Source organism: Bubalus bubalis, chromosome 2 (assembly GCF_019923935.1).
Source record: "Bubalus bubalis isolate 160015118507 breed Murrah chromosome 2, NDDB_SH_1, whole genome shotgun sequence".
NCBI lineage: Eukaryota > Metazoa > Chordata > Mammalia > Artiodactyla > Bovidae > Bubalus > Bubalus bubalis.
Genome location: NC_059158.1, coordinates 94,225,697 through 94,241,516, shown reverse-complemented (window position 1 = coordinate 94,241,516; position 15,820 = coordinate 94,225,697). Strand labels below are relative to the sequence as shown.

The 15,820-nt window shown below is 38.4% G+C and overlaps 1 protein-coding gene and 1 long non-coding RNA gene across 4 annotated transcripts in view; both read left to right on the top strand.

Moving 5' to 3' along the window:
- GALNT13 (polypeptide N-acetylgalactosaminyltransferase 13) overlaps positions 1 to 15,820 on the top strand; it is a 962,305-nt gene that overhangs the window by 470,386 nt on the left and 476,099 nt on the right. The window lies entirely within an intron of this gene.
- Positions 1,886 to 5,530, top strand: LOC123331425. The gene is made up of 2 exons (XR_006548064.1): positions 1,886 to 1,947; positions 3,393 to 5,530. It is a non-coding gene; the product is annotated as an uncharacterized LOC123331425 (long non-coding RNA).

Here is a 15,820-nt window from a genome sequence, read left to right as displayed (position 1 = left end):
AGAGTCTTCTTCAGGACCACAGTTAAAAAGCATCAAACTTAAGAGTAAATGTTTTCAAAGCTTTGTTAATAAATTTCAGTTTTCTAGAAAATTCACTTAAGAGAACTCTGATATCAGGAAAATGGTGCTGCTGTGTATGGACTTTGTTTTATTTTATTGCTTTTATCTTATTTAATATTTCAAGAGGTTACTTCCCACATAAGAGTCTATTACATTTAATATTTGATAATAGTAGTAATTAAACAATTTTCTAAAGACTAGCACATTTGTGGATGAAGGAATTTTCAGAGCAGATAATTAGAATTTGTAACTGACCTTTCTCTATGAATCAGGTGTATAGTTTTGAATCCTGATGGTAATAGTGAGGCTCCATTCTTAGCGCAGCTGAACGTCCTGAGGTGAGAAGTGTTTATTTCTGTTTTAGATTTTCTCTGTGGCTTTGCTTACCTTCTCAGCCTCTTTTAGGCTTCCCTGGTAGCTCAGTTGGTAAATAATCTGCCTGCAGTGCAGGAGACCTGGGTTCAATCCCTGGGTCAGGGAAGATCCCCTGGAGAAGGCAAGAAAACCACTACAGTATTCTTGCCTAGAAAATCCCACGGACAGAGGATCCTGATGGGCTACAGACCATGGGATCACGAGAAGCAGACACAACTTGGTGACTAAACCACCACCACCATAAATGTATTAGGTGACTAATAGTTATCAGGCATCTGTTTGATATCTTCTGTGGAATAATTTCCTGATATATTCTGGGAATATATACATGAAAAAACTGCATTACTCCCAACCTTGCCCACTAGCTACTTGCTAGAATAATGTACAAGGAATATATGAAAAGATTACCAATGTCAAAACAGAGTTTGTACAAAATAGAATTTTGGAGATGACATGACCAGGTCTGCCCATGAAGTCAGGGAAGACTTCCTCAAGCTTTAAACTGCTTGAAACACGTTTAAGAATTTGTGTGAAAGATAATGAAAGAAAGCCATTTTAGATTGTGGCCCTCCCTGTACAAAAACTTAGAGACATTCACCATTAGTCATGGGCCAGGAAGATATTGCTGGCTTGGGGATGTCATAGTGGTGGAAGCTGACCACTACTCCAGAGTCTAGATCGAGATGGGCTTTGGTTCCCATGCTACAGAGCTATAGTTTGGTGAATTAAAATAGGATGAAGTGACACAGAAGAGGGTTAGGAAACTAACACCCTGGGCTAGGTGAGAGATGATGAATAATGTGATAAAGAACACAGAGAGACAGTACTAGATATGAAAGAATTTTAAAGAGATATTTCAGTCAGGTTTAATGAATGACTGGATGCAGGGGAGAGTAAAGGGGAGGGACAGTGAAGGTTGATTCTTAGGTCTCTCTTGGCTGAGTATATAAAAGAAACTCTGGGGGCAGGAACAGTTATTTTTGGAGGCAAAAATGAATTAAATGTTATGTTTAATCTGAGATAATTTTGAGAGATACAAGTTAAGATATTCAGAAGGTATATGGATTGTTAGCTTCAGCTCTGGTGTTATCCTCTCGGAAGCCATAAGTTGGAAATGGACTATGGACTGGCTACTAGCTGGGTTTCAGCAGATGAGGTGTTGGGACTTCCCTAAAGGCCTAGTGGTTAAGACTCTGTGCTTCCACTGCAGATGTGGGTTTGATCCCAGGTCAAGGAGAAGACAATGGCAACCCACTCTAGTACTCTTGCCTGGAAAATCCCATGGACGGAGGAGCCTGGTAGGCTGTATTCCATGGGGTCGTGAAGAGTCGGACACGACTGAGCACCTTTCACTTTCACTTTTCACTTTCATGCATTGCAGAAGGAAATGGCAACCCACTCCAGTGTTCTTGCCTGGAGAATCCCAGGGACGGGGGAGCCTGGTGGGCTGCCGTCTATGGGGTCACACAGAGTCAGACACGACTGAAGTGACTTAGCAGCAGCAGCAAGGAGGTAAGATCCCGCATGATGCAGTGCCCCCCCCCCCTTCCAAAAAAAAGAGGAAAAGAAAAACTAAATCAGAAGATAATGTGTCTATGGTCAGTGCAAGGGGAAAGGGAAGATATTTTAGGCTGACTAGTGACAGGATCTTAGAATAATGAGACTGGCATTACTTAACTCAGTGTGTGCTGAAGTAATGAATAATAAGGATGGATCATGAATCTGCAGGGTGAGGCCAAATTGTGGAGAAAAGTAACAGTAATTAAGAGTTTATGTCCTTTTTAATTGAAGAGACTTAGAAAAGGGGAATGAAATCACATGGTGAAAGTGCTGCTTAAGCATAAGTAATCAAGTTGAGGTTGAACGGGGAGAATTTATTACAGTCAAACCCATGTGAGTTTTGGTTCCTGCGGTTAGACGAGATAGCAGAAGACCATTTTAGATGTGATATAGGAGACTAAGAACAGGAATGAAATGGCAAATTACATTAGAATGACAGTAGATTGATAATTGTATTACTGATTTGCTTATTCTTAACAAGTATTCTTTAGTTATCATGCTTCTTATCTTGTTCCAATTAGCCATTTTTCTCAGAGAACACTCCTCTGTGATGCTTGCTTCAGTCATGTCTCCATTTGGTCTTTATCTTCTATCCTGCTTGACTCTCATATTCTCCTCTTTGTTTTTACTGTCCTGCTGAGTAGACAGACAGCTTTGGAGGCAAGTTGTGTTGCTTCAAGTACGAGGGAGAGAAACATGTCCTGCAGCCATGATCTTGCTTTCTTGACAGGCACAGAGAAACACACTTTAAATTCTAGTGAAAAACACTGCCTTAGACTCAAGGCAGCACTTCTGATGTTCCTGTGGGTTTACAGGGGGAAAAAAAATGCAGGAAGAAACAAACAAAAAAGAAACCTAGCTAAAAGCAGAGGGGCTCCAGATTGCACTTAACTCTTCCTCACCTACACTAAGATCCAGTATAGTTTGACTATCAATGCATTTTGGCTATTGCAATCTTTCATGTATTTATTTTTCTGTGTAGTAAATGTAGGGAAAATGTTAAAGGGCTATTGATGAGACCATGACTGTCATGTATATACACAAGCAGATTTCAATATGGGTCTGGGAAAAGTTGAATCTTGGCCATCCCCTTTAGGTTTTAACACCTTGAACTGACACAGTGCCATCTATTTTTATAAGTCTTTTATAGATTTTCCCTAATATCTGACAAACTGTTTGTTTAGTCCTCCATGAGAATTCTAGGCAGGCCCCATGTCTTTTTAGTAATTGTTCTTGGCATATATTTAGCAGAATTATGTACCAGTAAAATCTAGTGTTAAGGTCCTGACCTCCAGTATCTTAGAATGTTACCTTATTTGGAAATAAGGTCTTTAAATAGGTAAAAATGAGGCTGTTAGTTTGAAGCCCTAATCCAATCTGATTGGTGTCCTTTTAAGAAGAGAAAGTGAAACAAAGGTTGTGAACACAAAGGAAAGGCCATGGGAAGGCACAGCAAGAAGACTGCCATCTGCAAATTAAGGCGAGAAGCCTTAGGAGAAACCGAACCTGCCAACACCTTAACTTGGACTTCTAGCCTCTAGAACTGTGAGAAATAAACGTGTTGTTTAATCCACCAAGTATTTTGTTCTGGCACTCCTAGAAAATGAATACACCATACGTTCCAATTAGTAAGTTTGTATTATTCCTGAGAGGATTTTTGGTAGCTGTAATTCTCTCTGCTATACTGAAAATGTGAGACCTCCTGATGATTTGATGAGCCTTTCTCTTATTTTAACTTGCTTTTACACTTGTAATATTATTCCAGAGCTAAGTAGTTTCTGTTCTCATATTCTTGTTAGTGTGATGTGTTTCACTTAATTGCATTTTTCATTCTTCTTGACATTTTGAATACATTTACTAAAGCTGAAATGAGAATCTCGATAAATGAATAAATAATGATTTACTGACATCTGCAGTGTCTTAAACTTTTATTGATCTTCAAAAATGAGGTTTTCTAATACAGAATAATACATCAGAGGTTTCTATAGATTTTATTAAATGTGATGCATTTTAAAAAACCTATATCAGAAAGCATGTTCTCAACACAAAGACAGTAGGGTTGACCCTTGAACAATGGGGAACAGAGGCGCTAACCCTCTGTGAAGTAAAAAATCTGAGTTCAACTTTACACTGGGTCCTCTATATCCACAATTCTGCAACTTCAGATTCAACAACTTCAGATTGTAGTTTCTAGTATATATTTAGGAAAAACAAAATCCATGTGTAAGTGGACCTGTGCATTTCAAGCCAAAGTTGTTCAAGAGTCAATTGTATAGTGATGTAGTCAAGAGTATATGGTTTAGAGTTAACAGGCTATGGTTGAAATCTTATCTCAATCTCTGGGAAGATAGGTAACACTCAGCAATAAAATTACATTAAAGTCTCATTTTGTCATCTGTAGAATAAAGTTTCTAAATAGTGATGCACGCATAGGACTGTGGTCAGCACAGATAAGTGAATTAATAAGACAGCACCCGGTTCATGGCTAATACGCCCTACATTTGAGCTATTATTTTCCTGAATCTTATTGCTTGCTGGTCTGAAAAATCATCTTGTATTAATTTTGTTCTTATTAGAACCTTATTATGATATTAATTTTAGGCAGAGTTTCTCATCCTTGGTTCTGTTGACATTTAAACCTGGATAATTCTTTACTGTGAGGGCTATCCTGTGCATGCAGAGTGTTTAGTAGCATTCATGGGCTCTATTAGATTCCCTTAGTCAATGGTCCCTAGTTCTGACAACTAAAAACATTGCCTTGACACTGTCAGATGTTCTTGAGACAAAATTGTCTCCTGTTGAGAATCACTGGGAAATATTTGACTAAGAAAAAAAGCTTGATTTGGAAAATATTATACCTATTGCCTGTTGTTTAAGTAAGCTAACATGACGCTTGGTTTATTCTAAAGTGTTAGGATTTTGTAAGATAATTTTTCTTTTAAAATACGATTAAACTATGCTAGCTGAAATGTAACACAGTTTCTTTTATTGTGGCATAAGGTTAAAATATCTTGTTATGTCTTTTTTCTAAAATAATGTATAGTAATGGAAAAGTATAATGGACTTAAAAATTGATCACATACATTGTCATGAAGACCTCTAATTCAGATAAAGCAAGTTATACTTACATATTATCAGAGTAAGCTCAAATATTATCAATAATGGAAGTAACTACTGTCTGATGCTTCTCATGTACTGTAGAACACTTTGATTAAAGTAGCATTGAGTGTAGGAGAGAGAAATTTAAATATTTATCAAAGTGTGCTACCATGTTTCATGGTCAAAAGTGTAGAAAGATGAAGTATGTGGGGAATTTTAAAAAGTATAGATGTATTATTGTGTTAGAGACATAAAATACATGGTGGTTATATGGATATGAATAATTACCACCCTACCACATTACAGTATTAGTGTATGTTCTTGTGTTTTAAACAGTAGAACCCGTAAAACAATGGAAAGCTTTTTTTTTTTAAGTTCAGTGCATTTGTGTAAATCTGTCTGTATAATAAATGTATCAAATCTTGTCTGACATTTATTTGAGATCAATCAAATGATTAACACCTGTCAATTACCATTCCTTACTCCTTTGCTCCTTGCAAGATGGGATGAATCATTACTGATACACTGTTCCATAAAATAGTATATTCCACGTATTATATATTATAAATACAAGTATCCTATAGTTTTTATCATTATCAGAATTTTATATTTACTTCTTCGTTTTCATTTTCTTGGGTATCTTTTCTTTCGGATCAACTTCAGAAAGTCTTTCCAAAATAAGACTATAGCTCAGTCTAAACATATCTTCATTCCTTGGTTATCTTAAATGTTTATTACTGTTTTTTTCCTCAATGGGTTATTCTAATTGTGCCACCAAAAAATTAGATGCAAAGTTTTTCAATCCTACTTCTTTTCTCTTTTCTTCCTTTTGTCTTACAAAGTCAATGTTGCAATCAATAATAGAAAAATTAAAGATTTTAAATGTAATAATTAACAGTTTGTATAATTTTGCCATACATGGCAAAATTAAAAAAAAATTCATAGTAGTGCAGTGATGCAGATGTAATTATTTGTGGCAGAAAAACTTGAGCCTGTGGGTGGAACAAGGCTTAGCAGGTGTAGGCAGTAAGAGGCAGAACTTGATTCCTCTGACACCATAGCCAGTGCTCTTTTGTTCCATCACAGGGCTTGCTGGATAAACTTCTCTCACACTTGTTGCTGAGAAAATAAACTTGAATTCCTTATTGTAATGTGTAATTCCTCTTGGTAGAGCCTTTGAAAGACCAATAAAGAGAACCACAAACTTTTGGAATATGATGAAGTACTGTTCCCCATCTCCCTTTTAACTTCACTTTACAAAGCCTTTAGGATCTCTCCTTTGCTGAAAGACACAGCATCCAGTTTACAAGGGAAATAATATTGAAATATAAAATATGCATTTTAACAGTTATATATCAGATATGGTGTCATGCTCAAAGCAGCAGCAATAAATTGCTGCTTTCTTTTCGAGGTTTAAGAGCATTAGGAAATATACATGTAAAAAAAAAATATATATATATATATATATGCTGCTGCTAAGTCACTTCAGTCATGTCCACCTCTGTGCAACCCCATAGACGGCAGCCCACTAGGCTCCCCCATCCCTGGGATTCTCCAGGCAAGAACACTGGAGTGGGTTGCCATTTCCTTCTCCAATGCATGAAGGTGAAAAATGAAAGTGAAGTCGCTCAGTCGTGTCTGACTGTTCGTGACCCCATGGACTGCAGCTTACCAGGCTCCTCCATCCATGGGATTCTCCAGGCAAGAGTACTGGAGTGGGGTGCCATTGCCTTCTCCATATCCAACCAGTCCATCCTAAAGGAGATCAGTCCTGAGTGTTCATTGGAAGGACTGATGTTGAAGCTGAAACTCCAATACTTTGGCCACCTGATGCAAAGAACTGACTCATTTGAAAAGACCCTGATGCTGGGAAAGATTGAGGGCAGGAGGAGCAGGGGACAACAGAGGATGAGATGGTTGGATGGCATCACTGACTCGATGGACACGGGTTTGGGTAAACTCCAGGAGTTGGTGATGGACAGGGAGGCCTGGCGTGCTGCGGTCAATGGGGTTGGACATGACTGAGCAACTGAACTAAACTGAACGCATTATATCATCTGATATGTATATATGATATAATGTGTATATATACACATTTTTGATATGTATATATGATATAATGTGTATATATACACATTTTTGATATGTATATATGATATGTGTATATATACACATTTCTGATATGTATATATGATATAATGTGTATATATACACATTTCTGATATGTATATATGATATAATGTGTATATATACATATTTCTGATATGTATATATGATATAATGTGTATATATACACATTTCTGATATGTATATATGATATAATGTGTTCAGTTTAGTTCAGTTGCTCAGTCATGTCCAACCCCATTGACCGCAGCACGCCAGGCCTCCCTGTCCATCGCCAACTCCTGGAGTTTACCCAAACCCGTGTCCATCGAGTCAGTGATGCCATCCAACCATCTCATCCTCTGTTGTCCCCTGCTCCTCCTGCCCTCAATCTTTCCCAGCATCAGGGTCTTTTCAAATGAGTCAGTTCTTTGCATCAGGTGGTCAAAGTATTGGAGTTTCAGTTTCAGCTTCAACATCAGTCCTTCCAATGAACACTCAGGACTGATCTTCAGGATCCATCTTCAGGATGGACTGGTTGGATCTCCTTGCAGTCCAAGGGACTCTTAAGAGTCTTATATGATATATAGATTATATATAATTTATATTCCACATATAGTAGAGAGAAAACAGTTGTTTTACTTCATGGGATCTACTATAGTGAAATATTTTAATGCTTAATATTTTTGTCATTGCATTTTCCTACACACTCATCATCTTCAAAATCAATTAATCATCATTTAAGAAATACTGTGCCCTTATATTGAAGTATACTGGAAAATCTCTGAATATGTCTTAAAGTTTAAATGAAATCACATGTCATTTGTTTCAGTAACCAAAGCTGAATATTTCCTGTCCGTTTGGTAGCACAGATGCAATATTTGACCCCCACTGTGAGGACAGAGGACATTATAACCTCCAGAACAGAATGTCTGTCAGAAACTTTGGGAGCATTGTGTCAGACTGAGGGGAGGTGCTCAGATAAGAGCCAGCAGTAGGTCTAACTGTTAGTAACAATATCTGTCCTATCGTTTCATGAATCAGACATTGTCTGAGTGGAAATCAGAAGATATTGCCAAGGAGACATCAAATGTGCAGAATGTTCTGTTCTGTGTAGTGCAACTTGTTAAATTTCACTCCTGTTTATATCTCAATTACTGAAAAAAGCAGGTGGGGGAAAAAAATCTCATTCCTTCTTAAAGTTGAAGCTCTTAACAATTACTTATTAGTTGGGGTTTGAATTTAGTTAAAAGAATCTAATTTGGTTTCTTTAAATAGTACATATTCACTGCTGCTGCTGCTGCTGCTAAGTCGCTTCAGTCGTGTCCGACTCTGTGCGACCCCACAGACGGAAGCCCACCAGGCTCCCCTGTCCCTAGGATTCTCCAGGCAAGAACACTGGAGTGGGTTGCCATTGCCTTCTCCAATGCATGAAAGTGAGAAGTGAAAGGGAAGTCGCTCAGTCGTGTCCGACTCTTAGCAACCCCATGGACTGCAGCCTACCAGGCTCCTCCATCCATGGGATTTTCCAGGCAAGAGTACTGGGGTGGGGTGCCATTGCCTTCTAGGAGAAGTATTTTTAGATGAATGGATATCAGTAAGATGTACAGATACAGGATACTCTCCTGTTTTAGATAAACATAGTTTAAATTCCACTCCACCAAATGAACTTTATGATCTACATGTAAACCATGTGCTTCTCCTATTTAGCAAAACATTTGATTCAGTATACTGTCCCATCCAAATGCTAAACTTCAAAAGTCTATTTAGAAATGAATTTCATTTACAAAACATTATATGTTTCTCATTGTTCACAATTTTTAGCCAAATCAAAGGATGCAAGACAAAATACTTTGATTTTTTTTTCACTTGTTTTCCTCGTTATATTCCTCTACCATCCCACCTCCCCAAACTAGCATGACTGCTTGAAAATCTTCAAAAACAACCATTGCTTTATGAGTAAAGTCCAATTCCTAAGCCTCTGTACTCTACCTCCATGAGGGCAGTCACTGTGTGTGTCTTATTTGGGGCTAATATTGTCAGTACTTGCTGTCACACTTGTCTTTTCATAGGTACTCAGGAAATATTTGTCATAGCAAGAATTAATGTCATAGAAAGTGAAGTGAGTGTAAGTCGCTCAGTTGCAATCATTACTGCCCTAAATAACTTGTTCTCTGTCCTACAAGTGACCAAACTTTAAGGCCCCATCCCCAAATCTGAGGAGAGTTTCTAGGGACTAGGAGTAAGGCGTTGAATGACACCAAAGTTGCATTGGAACATCATTCCTCCCTGTAATCCTGTATCATAAACAAATTCCTGAAATCTACCCTACTTTATGGTGTGAAAGTGAAGTCAAAGTTGCTTAGTTCAGTTCAGTCGCTCAGTCGTGTCCGACTCTTTGAGACCCCATGAATCGCAGCACACCAGGCCTCCCTGTCCATCACCAACTCCTGGAGTTCACTCAGACTCACGTCTATCGAGTCGGTGATGCCATCCAGCCATCTTGTCCTCTGTTGTCCCCTTCTCCTCCTGCCCCCAATCCCTCCCAGCATCAGAGTCTTTTCCAATGAGTCAACTCTTCACATGAGGTGGCCAAAGTACTGGAGTTTAAGCTTTAGCATCATTGCTTCCAAAGAAATCCCAGGGCTGATCTTCAGAATGGACTGGTTGGATCTCCTTGCAGTCCAAGGAACTCGCAAGAGTCTTCTCCAACACCACAGTTCAAAAGCATCAATTCTTTGGCACTCAGCTTTCTTCACAGTCCAACTCTCACATCCATACATGACCACTGGAAAACCCTAGCCTTGACTAGATGGGCCTTTGTTGGCAAAGTAATGTCTCTGCTTTTCAATATGCTATCTAGGTTAGTCATAATTTTTCTCCCAAGGAGTAAGCGTCTTTTAATTTCATGGCTGCAGTCACCATCTGCAGTGATTTTGGAGCCCCCAAAAATAAAGTCTGACACTGTTTTCACTGTTTCCCCATCTATTTCCCATGATGTGATGGGACCAGATGCCATGATTTTTGTTTTCTGAATGTTGAGTTTTAAGCCAACTCTCTCTCTCCACTTTCACTTTCATCAAGAGGCTTTTTAGTTCCTCTTCACTTTCTGCCATAAGGGTGGTGTCATCTGCGTATCTGAGGTTATTGATATTTCTCCCAGCAATCTTGATTCCAGCTTGTGCTTCCTCCAGCCCAGCTTTTCTCATGATGTACTCTGCATAGAAGTTAAATAAGCAGGGTGACAATATACAGCCTTGACGAACTCCTTTTCCTATTTGGAACCAGTCTGTTGTTCCATGTCCAGTTCTAACTGTTGCTTCCTGACCTGCATACAGATTTCTCAAGAGGCAGGTCAGGTGGTCTGGTATGCCCATCTCTTTCAGAATTTTCCAGTTTATTGTGATCCACACAATCAAAGGCTTTGGCATAGTCAATAAAGCAGAAATAGATGTTTTTCTGGAACTCTCTTGCTTTTTCAATGATCCAGCAGATGTTGGCAATTTGGTCTCTGGTTCCTCTGCCTTTTCTAAAACCAGCTTGAACATCTGGAAATTCACGGTTCATGTATAGCTGAAGCCTGGCTTGGAGAATTTTGAGCATCGTCGTGTCCAACTCTTTGCAAGCCCTTAGACTATACAGTTCGTGGAATTCTCCAGGCCAGAATTCTGGAGTGGGTAGCCGTTCCCTTCTCTAGGGGATCTTCCCAACCCAGGGATCGAATTGCAGGCGGATTCCTTACCAGCTGAGCCACGAGGGAAGCCCAAGGGAAGTCATAGCAAGGCACTGCATTATTTGTCCTCAGTCTACTTTTCCAAGGTTATCTTCCATCACTTATCTCCACATATTCTATGTTTTAGCTCAGTGAGTTTATTTTCCCTGTTCCCTGAATATACACCACATTCTCCATGTTTTTTAAGTGCTTCTTCTCCTTAACATGGCATGTTATCATATCTGCTTCTTGTTCTAAGAGCAACCAGCTCAAGTGTAGTCTGTTCCTATGGTTTCTCTGATCTTATCTAGATTATTTTTGTGTTCTTAAAACTTCTTTAGTATATTGCTTGCATTTCTTTTATTATTTTTCTTTTCCCTTTCAAATCACAGTTATTGGATATATCTTTTCTTTCCCCCCTGAGGTACTTAAGTGTAAGATATAAGAGTATGTCTTAACTCCTTTTTCTTCAGTGGTACCCAGCATAGACCCTTCGATGTGCTGATGCTCAGTGAATGGTTGTTGATTGAATGGACACATGGCTTCCTTCTCCATACTTCACTAAAAAACTGATTAATCTTTTAGTTGTTGCTTTTTCCCTAGATATCTTAAAAACTTCCCACAGATCATATGATTAATTAGGAATTCAATAGAACTTGGCTCTTAGAAATAGCTGAATAACTTTTGACTTGAGATGCATGACAGGATTGAACATTGAACTGGGAGGAAGAATCTTGACTTCTGTGATTGGCTTCTCTATAAACTGATTGTATAAACTGGTATCAGAATCAATGATTAAAAATAACTAATATCACATGCAAAAACACCTAAAGTATATTTAATAATAATATGTAATAATAGGTGGTCAATAAATGTTCATTTTTTTCATATTCTATTATTCTTTTCCTTTACTTTCCTATTTTCTTCTGTAATCATATTTAAAAATAGTAATTCTATTAAAGTTTAACCCTTTTAAACTTCTGTTTGAAAACTTTTATTACCTGGGTTTTATATTAATTCATTAGTGCCTTTGATTTCCCATATGTAAAAACTGGAAAAAAATCTATTTGCTATGTATTTATTGTATAATGCAAAAGACTAATGAGACTATAGTACTCCTAGGATGAAGTATTTGAATACAGCTATTTTAAAAAACATTATTTGTGGGAAATATCTATTTGGGATATGTGGGAAAGATATATTACTAGCATCTACCCTCTAAGTCTCCTTCAGAATGAGTTTGTTTAAATAGAGAGGTCAGATGTAGACTCACATATATATGGTCAATTGATTTTCAAAAAAGGTGCAAAGGCAATTTACCCAAGGAAGTAATATCTTAGTTTTACCTGAATGCCTGTATGCAAATGTGTGTGTGTGTGGTGTGTGTGTGTGTGTGTCTGTGTGTGTGTGCTCAGTCATGTCTGACTCTTTGAAACCCCATGTACTGTAAGCCTGCCAAACTCCTCTGTCCATGGGATTCTCCAGGAAAGATTACTGGAGTGGGTTGCCATTTCCTCCTCCAGTGGCTCTTCCAACCTAGGGGGATCGAACCCATGTCTCTTGCATCTTCTGCACTGGCAGGCAGATTCTTTACCGCTGAGCCCGAGGCATTTGGTCCCATCCCCTTATGGCAAGTAGATGGGGAAACAGTGGAAACAGTGATAGACTTTATTTGGGGTGGAGGGCTCCAAAATCACTGCAGATGGTGATTGCAGCCATGAAATTAAAAGATGCTTGCTCCTTGGAAGAAAAGCTATGACCAACCTAGATAGCATATTCAAAAGCAGAGACATTACTTTGCCAACAAAGGTCCATCTAGTCAAGGCTATGGTTTTTCCTGTGGTCATGTATGGATGTGAGAGTTGGACTGTGAAGAAAGCTGAGCACTGAAGAATTGATGCTTTTGAAGTGTGGTGTTGGAGAAGACTCTTGAGAGTCCCTTGGACTGTAAGGAGATCCAACCACTCAATCCTAAAGGAAATTGGTCCTGAACACTCATTGGAAGCACTGATGCTGAAACTGTAGTTACAATACTTTGGTCACCTAATATGAAGAATTGACTCATTGGCAAAGACCCTGATGCTGGGAAATATAGAAGGTCGGAGGAGAAGGGGATGACAGAGAATGAATGGTTGGATTACATCACTGACTGGATGGATATGAGTTTGAGCAAGCTCTGGAGATTGGTGATGGACAGGGAAGCCTGGTGTGCTGCAGCCCATGGGGTCACAAAGAGTTGGACACAACTGAGTGACTGAACTGAAATGAGCTGACTGGGAAGCCCATATGCAGATAGAGCAACTCTGTTCCCAATCACTTGCCAAACACCCAAGTGTCCTTCAACTAGTGACTGGATAAATTAACTGTAGTACATCCATATAGTACTATACTTCTCAGCCACTGGTCAGGAAGATCCCTTGGGGAAGGAAAAGTCAATCCACTTTAATATTCTTGCCTGCGACTTACCATGGACAGAAGGGCCTGGCTGGCTACAGTCCATGGGGTTGCTAGAGTCAGACATGAGGTAGTCACTAAACCACCACCACTGATAAATGAAACAAAAAGCTTTCACATTCATTACGCTGAGTGGGAAAACCGGAATCAAAAGAGTCTAAGCTCTATGATTATTTTTATATGATATTCTGGGAAAAAAAAATAGAGATAGGAAACAGATCTTTCATTGCTAGTGGAAAGGAGTAGAGAGTGAAATTTTCTACACAAGGGCACGAGAGAGTCTTGTGGGGTGATGAAACGTTTTATGTCTTGTGATGGTAAGAAACAAGATGGTAAGAAACACAGTTTGAAAACAAACTGTGTTTTTTTACCAGAACAGGTAGGACTATATACCAAAAAGGGTGAATTTGGGGCTGGTGGAACTACTGTTTTATATATCTGTTTTGGTGGTGATTACATGGCTGTAACTCATAGAACTATACATAAAAAATGGTAGGTTTTGCTGAATGTAAATTATGCTTCAGTTAAATACAAAATTCTTTCTTAATCATTGGGAGAAAATTCACTTTTGGATACCTTGGGACCCAAATTACATTAGTCAATGCTAGGTGAATCCTGGTTTAAATAAATCATTAGAGGGCAGGGACCAGTTTTGGCTTAACTGATGCCATTTCTGGGCCTTTTTTTGGATATTTCTACCTCTGCTAAGATATCCAAGAGGTTAAGAGTTATTGGGGGTGGTGGGTGTTTTTATTTGATGCAAAGAATTAGTAGGCAAAGAATACTGACTGGAAGAGCTTGCAGGAGGTATGCTGGCCTTGGCCAATCAAAATGAAACTTTCTCGCTATACAGGTTCCTTAGTGAATGGACAGAGTCAAGTCTTGCATGGCTTCCTTTTTATATTTGTGAATTCAAGAAGAGAAATGTTCTATCCTCAGAGATAAGTACATGTGAATAAACATGAAGTAGAAAAAAGAAAGCATATTTTTTAAGAGAAAAGATCTCTTATATCATCATATTGCCTCATAGGATGACTCACTCAGTGATGCTATTTAATTCAAATTGATTTTGTTTGAAAACAAGATAATTTAGCTATTGTGAAAAATGTAAAGTAATTTTTAAAATAAAGGGGAGGGTTCAGGATGGGGAACACATGTATACCTGTGGCGGATTCATTTTGATATTTGGCAAAACTAATACAGTTATGTAAAGTTTAAAAATAAAATAAAATTAAAAAAAAACAAACTCAACATTCAAAAAAAATAAAATAAAGGGAAATTGAGGCATAGCAGAAAAGCTGAATAGTTACCTGTGGTCACATTGCTAATTAGTTGCCAGGTCAGCCCTTTAACATAGGATGATTCAAGAGTAAAACTCAGCCTTATGAGTTTGCCCACATCAGGTTTACATTCTTCTTACCTCCTCCAACCTATAGGACTTAAATACCTTGGGCAGATTACTTAACTTTTTGTACCACAGTTTCTTGAAATAATTATAACAGATGCTCTTACCTCTTAGAATCATTATGAAATAATGCTTGTAAATAATGGTGTTAGACAAATTATTAAGTAAGATTTCTTCTTTTTAACTAAAAAAGTTCTCTTTATAGAGGACTATCTTGCATCCCTGCCCGAGACAGCTATCATATCTAACATCGAGTTCTTTTTCTATTAGAGTACTTAGATCTTATGTCAAACTTAGATCTTATGTCTTATGGTGGTTCAGTTGCTCAGTCATGTCCGACTCTTTACTATTCCATGGACTTCAGCACACCAGGCTTCCCTGTCCTTCACCATTTCCCAGAGTTTGCCCAAACTCATGTCCTTTGAATAGGTGATGCCATCCAACCATCTCATCTTCTGTTGTCCCCCTCTCCTCCTGCCTTCAATCTTCCTCCTCATCAAAGTCTTTTCAATTACGCAGCTCTTTGCATCAGGTGGCCAAAGTATTGGAGCTTCAGCATCAGTCCTTCTAAAGAATATTCAGGGCTTATTTCCTTTAGGATTGACTGGTTTTATCTCCTTGCAGACCAAGAAACTCTCAAGAGTCTTCTCCAACACCACAGTTAAAAAGCATCAGTTCTTCCATGCTTAGTCTTCTTTATGGTCCAACTCTTATATCTGTACATGACTACTGGAAAAACCATAGCTTTAACTATATAGACCTTTGTTGGCAAAGTGTTGTCTCTGCTTTTTAATATGCTGTGTATGTTTTTCATAGCTTTTCTTCCAAGGAGCAAGTGTCTTTTAATTTCGTAGCTGCAGTCACCATCAGCAGTGATTTTGGAGCCCAAGAGAATAAAGTCTGTCACTGTTTCCATTGTTTCCTAATCTATTTGCCATGAAGTGATGGGACTGGATACCATGATCTTTGTTTTTTGAATGTTGAGTTTTAAGTCAGCTTTTTGACTCTCTTCTTTCACCTTCGTGAAGAGGCTCTTTAGTTGCTCTTCGTTT